We start from the raw sequence: 6000 nt of genomic DNA, 5'->3' as shown, positions 1-6000 counted from the left end.
TCCTCCCTTCTATGGCTGTCAATCCCAGGAACACTCTCTAATAAACATTCTGTACACTAAACTGGACCTCAAAATCCATTTTTTGGAGAATCCAACCTGCAACAGTTGGTGCTAGAAAAGCTCTGAAAAATCAGGCAAAAAATGATGTTCAGAAGCTGGGTTACTCACCATATAGCTGGAAATGAAGATCTGGTGGTCCAATTGTTGAACATTTCATCCTTGATGAATAGGGATAGTATGCGATAGAAGGGAATGTACTAGCTCATGGGATGTATCAAGCATTTAAAAAATAGGGAGGGGAGTTCCCGTCAGTGGTTAACGAATCTGACTAGGAACCACGAGGTTTCGGGTTCAACCCCTGGCCTCGCTCAGTGGGTTAAGGATCTGGCCTTGCCGTGAGCTGTGGTGTAGGTCACAGACATGGCTCGGATCTTGCGTTGCTGTGGCTTTGGCGTAGGCCAGGGCTACAGCTCCGATTAGACTACTAGCCTGAGAACCTCCATATGCCATGTGGTACGGCCCTAGAAAGACAAAAAGACAATATATAAATAAATAAAAACTATCCAAATTGGAAGGGAAGAATTGTAAAATTGTCATTACATGCAGATGACATGATACTATATATATAGAAAACCCTAAAGACTCATACAAAACTAGAATTCAGCTAGTAGTTAATAAATGAATTCAGCAAAGTAGCAGGATATGAGATTAACATAATGAAATCTGTTGCATTTCTTTACACTAACAATGAGATATCAGAAAGGGAAAGTAAAAAAAAAAAAATCCCCCCCCCCTTTTTGCCGCACCTGCAGCATGAGGAAGTTCCCAGGCCAGGGATCAAATCTGAGCCACAGCTGTGACCTACACCACAGCTATGACCTAAACCACAGCTATGGCAACACTGGATCCTTAACCCACTGTGCCTGGGCCAGGGATCGAAGCTGCACCTCTGTAGTGACTCAAGCCACCATAGTTGGATCCTTAACCCACTGTACCACACAATGGGAATTCCAATCCCATTTTTTTTTTTTTCTTTTTAGGGCCTCACCCAAGGCATATGGAAGTTCCCAGGCTACAGGTGGAATCAGAGCTATGGCTACTGGCCTATATCACATCCACAACAGTGCAGGATCTGAGCCCTGTCTGTGACCTACACCTCAGCTCACAGCAACAACGGATCTTTAACCCACCAAGCAAGGCCAGGGATCAAACCTGCATCCTCATGGATACTAGTGGGGGTTCATTACCACTAACCCACAGCAGGAACTCCCTCTGATCTCTTTTTTTATCTGTTCGTTTTTGGTCACACCTGTGGTATACAGAAGTTCCTGGGCTAAGGATCGAACTCATGCCACAGTTGCAGCCTGTGCTACAGCTGTAGCAATGATTAATCCTTTAACCTACTGTGCTGGGCCAGAGATCAAACCTTGCAGAGACACTGCCAATCCTATGGCACTACAGCAGGAATAAATTAGGAGTTTGGGATTGATACAAACTACTATATATAACATAGCTACACAACAAGGTCTTACTGTATAGCAAGATTTGCTGTAATAAACCATAAAGGAAAAGAATATGAAAAATATGTGTGTATTTTACTGAATCACTTTGCTGTTTACCTGAAACTAACACAACATTGTAAATCAACTATACTTCAAAAAACATTGGGGGGGGCAGAATAATTATAAGTATAGTAGAATTAGGTTCTGTTACTGAAAGCTAAGTGTGAAAGCCAGAGGGCCTCCTCAACAGCACAGGAAGAGGAATTTAACACCTGCTGCTGTGGAGGGCAGGATAATCATCAGAATAGTTTAAGCTCCAATAAGGTAAAACTCCCAAGCAATGCAGGTCAGCTAAGGGCCCTAGCTGGGAAATAATGGAATTATGACACATGGAATGGGGATATCTGATTGATGCTCTGAAGATCTTGAATTTCCAGGTTCTGTTTTTTTGCTTTTTTTAAAGCTGTGAGTGTGGCATATGGAATTTCCCAGGCTAGGGGTCCAATTAGAACTGCAGTTGCCAGCCTATCCCACAGCCATAGCAACAATGGATACTTGACCCACTGAGTGAGGCCAGGGATTTAATCCACATCCTCATGGATCCTAGTTGGGTTCATTAATCGCTGAACCACCACGGGAACTCCAAGATACAGAATTTATCATTCTGTCAAGGACCCCAGGAAATGGTACAAATTTGTTACTGGAATGACTCTTAGAAGTACAGAAAACTTTACAGCCTACATGAGGTAAAAAATGCCAGAACTGCCAAAACGGATGGAATAGGAAGAGATTTAAAAACTCAGAGAAGTGAGCATGAAATGGATGCACCATATAATGTCACAAATCCCACAGAATGATTATGTTCCATGGGAAGACTTAGAGGATACTGCATTTACCAAGACCATAGGAATGTGATGGTAAGAAGTGTGCCAGCATCACTAAAGTTCACTGCTGGCCAGGACTGACAGTAGGAGAGGCTGTTAGAAAACTAGGCTCACTATCAACAAAAGGGTGACAGGGTCTTGAAACAAAAGGCCAGGTGGCAGCACTTAACTGCCAGAAGCCAGGTAGATGCCACATAATGAGTGGAAAGGTCAGAGTATCAGTCAAGTAGGCGTGGCCTTCAGAGAATTATGGAGATGGTTAACAGCATCCCAAAGGCAAAATAGGCAGCCAACCAGGGTACTTCTCAATTTTCTATCAGAAGAAATTAATGTTGGGTAATCAGGGAACCAAGGGCATTTGCCCCAATGGAAAATGACCATCCTTTGCTCACCTTCAGATATTGGCCAGTTTACAGATCTGAACTCATCAGAGAAAGTCGGGTCACCAAAAGGAGAACCCTGCAACCTCATGGCAAATATACACAGTAATGATTTCCCTGGTTCTCCTCTCAATGTTCACGTACATACATGTATTACTTTTTTTTTTTTTTCCTTTTTAGGGCTGTACCTGCAGCATATGGTAGTTCCCAGGCTAGGCACAGAATTGGAGCTACAGCTGCTGGCCTATGCCACAGCCACAGTAAAGCCAGATCCAAGCCACATCTGCGACTTATGCCACAGCTTGTGGCAACATTAGGTCCTTAGCCCACTGAGCAAGGCCAGGGATCAAACCCACAACCTCATGGATCCTAGTAGGGCTCGTAACCTTCAGAGCCACATGGGAATGCCCCTTGTATCACTATTTTCAAATATATTTTTAGATATAGTTGTAAAGAAGTTTATTTAAAATTGTTAATGAATACATAGTAATTTTCGTGGCATATAAAGAACAGAAATTTCTCATAATTTTGGAGGCTGGAAGTCTAACATCTGGCACTGCCGTGAGCTGTGGTGTAGGTTACAGATGCAGCTTGGATGCAGCGTTGCTGTGGCTGTGGCGTAGGCCGGTGGCTACAGCTCTGATTACACCCCTAGCCTGGGAACCTCCACATGTGGCGGGTGCAGCCCTAAAAGGATAAAAAGACCAAAAAAAAAAAAAAAAAGCATTCTGGAGTTCCCATTGTGGCTCAGAAGGTTAAGAACCCAACATAGTGTTTGTGATGATGCAGGTTCCATCCCAGGCCAAGTTCAGTGGATTAAGGATCTGGCATTGCTCCAAGCTGCAGCTTGGGTCCAGCGTTGCTGTGGCTGTGCTGTAGACCGGAAGCTGCAGCTCCAATTCAACCCCTAGTCTTCGAACCTCCATAGGGCAGATGCATCCCTAAAAAAAGCAAAAAAAATTTTTTTAATTTTAAAATAACAAAAGCTGAAAATCAATTGATTTCACCCAAATAAAGAACCCATTTCTTTCTTTTTTTTTTTAGGGCCACACCTACGGCATATGGAAGTTCCCAGTTAAGGATCAAATCGAAGCTATAGCTGCCAGCCTACACCACAGCCATAGCAACTTGAGATCCATGGCCTCTTCCACCTATACCATAGCTCATGGCAAGGCTGGCTCCTTAAACCAGTGAGACCAGGGATTGAATGTGCATCCTTGTGGATATTAATCGGATTTGTTTCCGCTATGCCACAATAGGAACTCCCAAGAAGCTATCTTTCTTAATTGCAGTTAAGGGTCACTGACTATATAGTGGCTTTTTGGGGCAGGTGTTTTTTTTTTTTTTTTTTTTTTGCTTTTTAGGGCCGTACATATGGAAGTTCCCAGGCTAGGGCTCAAATCAGAGCTGTAGCTGCTGGCTTATGCCACAGCCACAGCAATTTGTAATCCAAACCATGTCTCCCACCTACACCACAACTCATGGCAACACCCAATCCACTGATCATGGCCAGGGGTCAAACCTGCATCCTCATGGATACCAGTCAAATTTGTTTCCACTGTGCCACAATGGGAACTCCTATAATATGGCTTTCTTTTATTACGATTTTTTAAGGAGGGTACTCAGAGAAGGGCATCAGTCTTCAGGGTAGCTAGAAATAGGGGCAGTGTCCTGGTCATTTTGGGTCATCGTGGCCATGGGCTCAGTTCCAAGGATATGTTGGGGAAGAGAAATATAGGGGACTCCTCTTAGGAAAAATCTTTTGGAGTAAAGAGGTAGTTGGGCCTTATTTAGGTTGTTTGTTCTACCTTAATCCTGAACCCTTTTCAAGCTAGTTGGCAGCAGACTGGACATAGAGGTATGTGTTTAGCTCCAGGGATTTCTCTTTCTACAATACATCTTCTTTTATTATTATATTAAGGTATGCACATTTGTGATATAAAGTTGCTAGATGAAATAAAATTTAGACAGTAAAGGAGAAAAGAATAAGAAAATAAGCAAGAACTCATCAGCTTGCTTGTGCCAAGAAATGCCCAAGGAAGACTGAGGTCTCAGCACTACCAGAATAAAGAATTAATGGGGGGAGTTCCCATTGTGGCTCAGTGGTTAACGAATCCGACTAGGAACCATGAGGTTGCAGGTTTGATCCCTGGCCTTGCTCAGTGGGTTAAGGATCTGACGTTGCCGTGAGCTGTGGTGTAGGCCGGCAGCTATAGCTCCGATTACACCCCTAGCCTGGGAACCTCCATATGCTGTGGGAGCAGCCCTAGAAAAAGCAAAAAGACAAAAAAAAAAATAATGATAATAATTAATGGGGAGTTCCCATTGTGGCTCAGCGGTAACAAACCCAACTAGTATCTGGGAGGATGCAGGTTTGATCCCTGGCCTTGCTCAGTGGGTTAAGGATCCCTCATTACTGTACCTGTTGTGTAGGCCCTGGGCTACAGCTCTGATTACACCCCTAGCCTGGGAACTTCCATAAGCCACACTTGCAGCCCTAAAAAGAAAAAAAAAAAAAAAAAGAATGGACTCCAAGAACTTTTAAGAACAGTTTCAAATCATTGTTTATGCTCCCTACCTTATATTACAGATCCCACAAAGAAATTACTTCTGAAGTTGTCCTTTTTATCAGCTGACCTCAACAAGCATAAAACTGAACACTAGTCTCCCAAAACTCCTCTCCACTTAAGTTCCTTATTTCCATGAAGGCCCATTCACCACCAGCTTCCTAAGTCAGAACCAAAGCATCATTTGTATTTGGTACCTCACCTTTTCCCTCTCTCAACTAACTAATCTTCAAGTCCTAATAATTCTACCTTCTAAATGATCCAGGATCCACCCACGCCTATTTCCACTAGTTCAGGGCACCATCCTCTGTTACCAAAATGACATCAATAGCCAAAGAGGTTTCCCTGCCTTAGTCTCCTTCCCTCTTAATCAATTCACCGCACTGCAGCCAGAGTAATCCTTTTAAAACACAAATCTGATAATACAGTTCTTCAGTTTAGAGTCTTTTAAAACCGAAGTTCAAACTTTCTATTATAGTTTATTAGGGTCTGAATGATTTGGCTGTTCGTCCCTCCGCAGCCTCATCCCCACACATCATACCCTCTGTTCGGCCATAATGAACTTTGTTTCCTGACCCAACTTTTTCTGTTATCGCTGGGCCGTTGACCGAGCGGTTCTCGGCGTGGAACACCCCTCCCTCTCTCTTCTTTTGGGTAAATCAGATGC

Source organism: Sus scrofa, chromosome 1 (assembly GCF_054392235.1).
Source record: "Sus scrofa isolate SSC_HxYL_T2T_F1_AM1 chromosome 1, Sscrofa_HxYL_maternal_Yorkshire_Landrace_v2.0, whole genome shotgun sequence".
In the NCBI taxonomy this organism is placed as follows: domain Eukaryota; kingdom Metazoa; phylum Chordata; class Mammalia; order Artiodactyla; family Suidae; genus Sus; species Sus scrofa.
Note: the sequence above shows the minus strand (reverse complement) of the source record.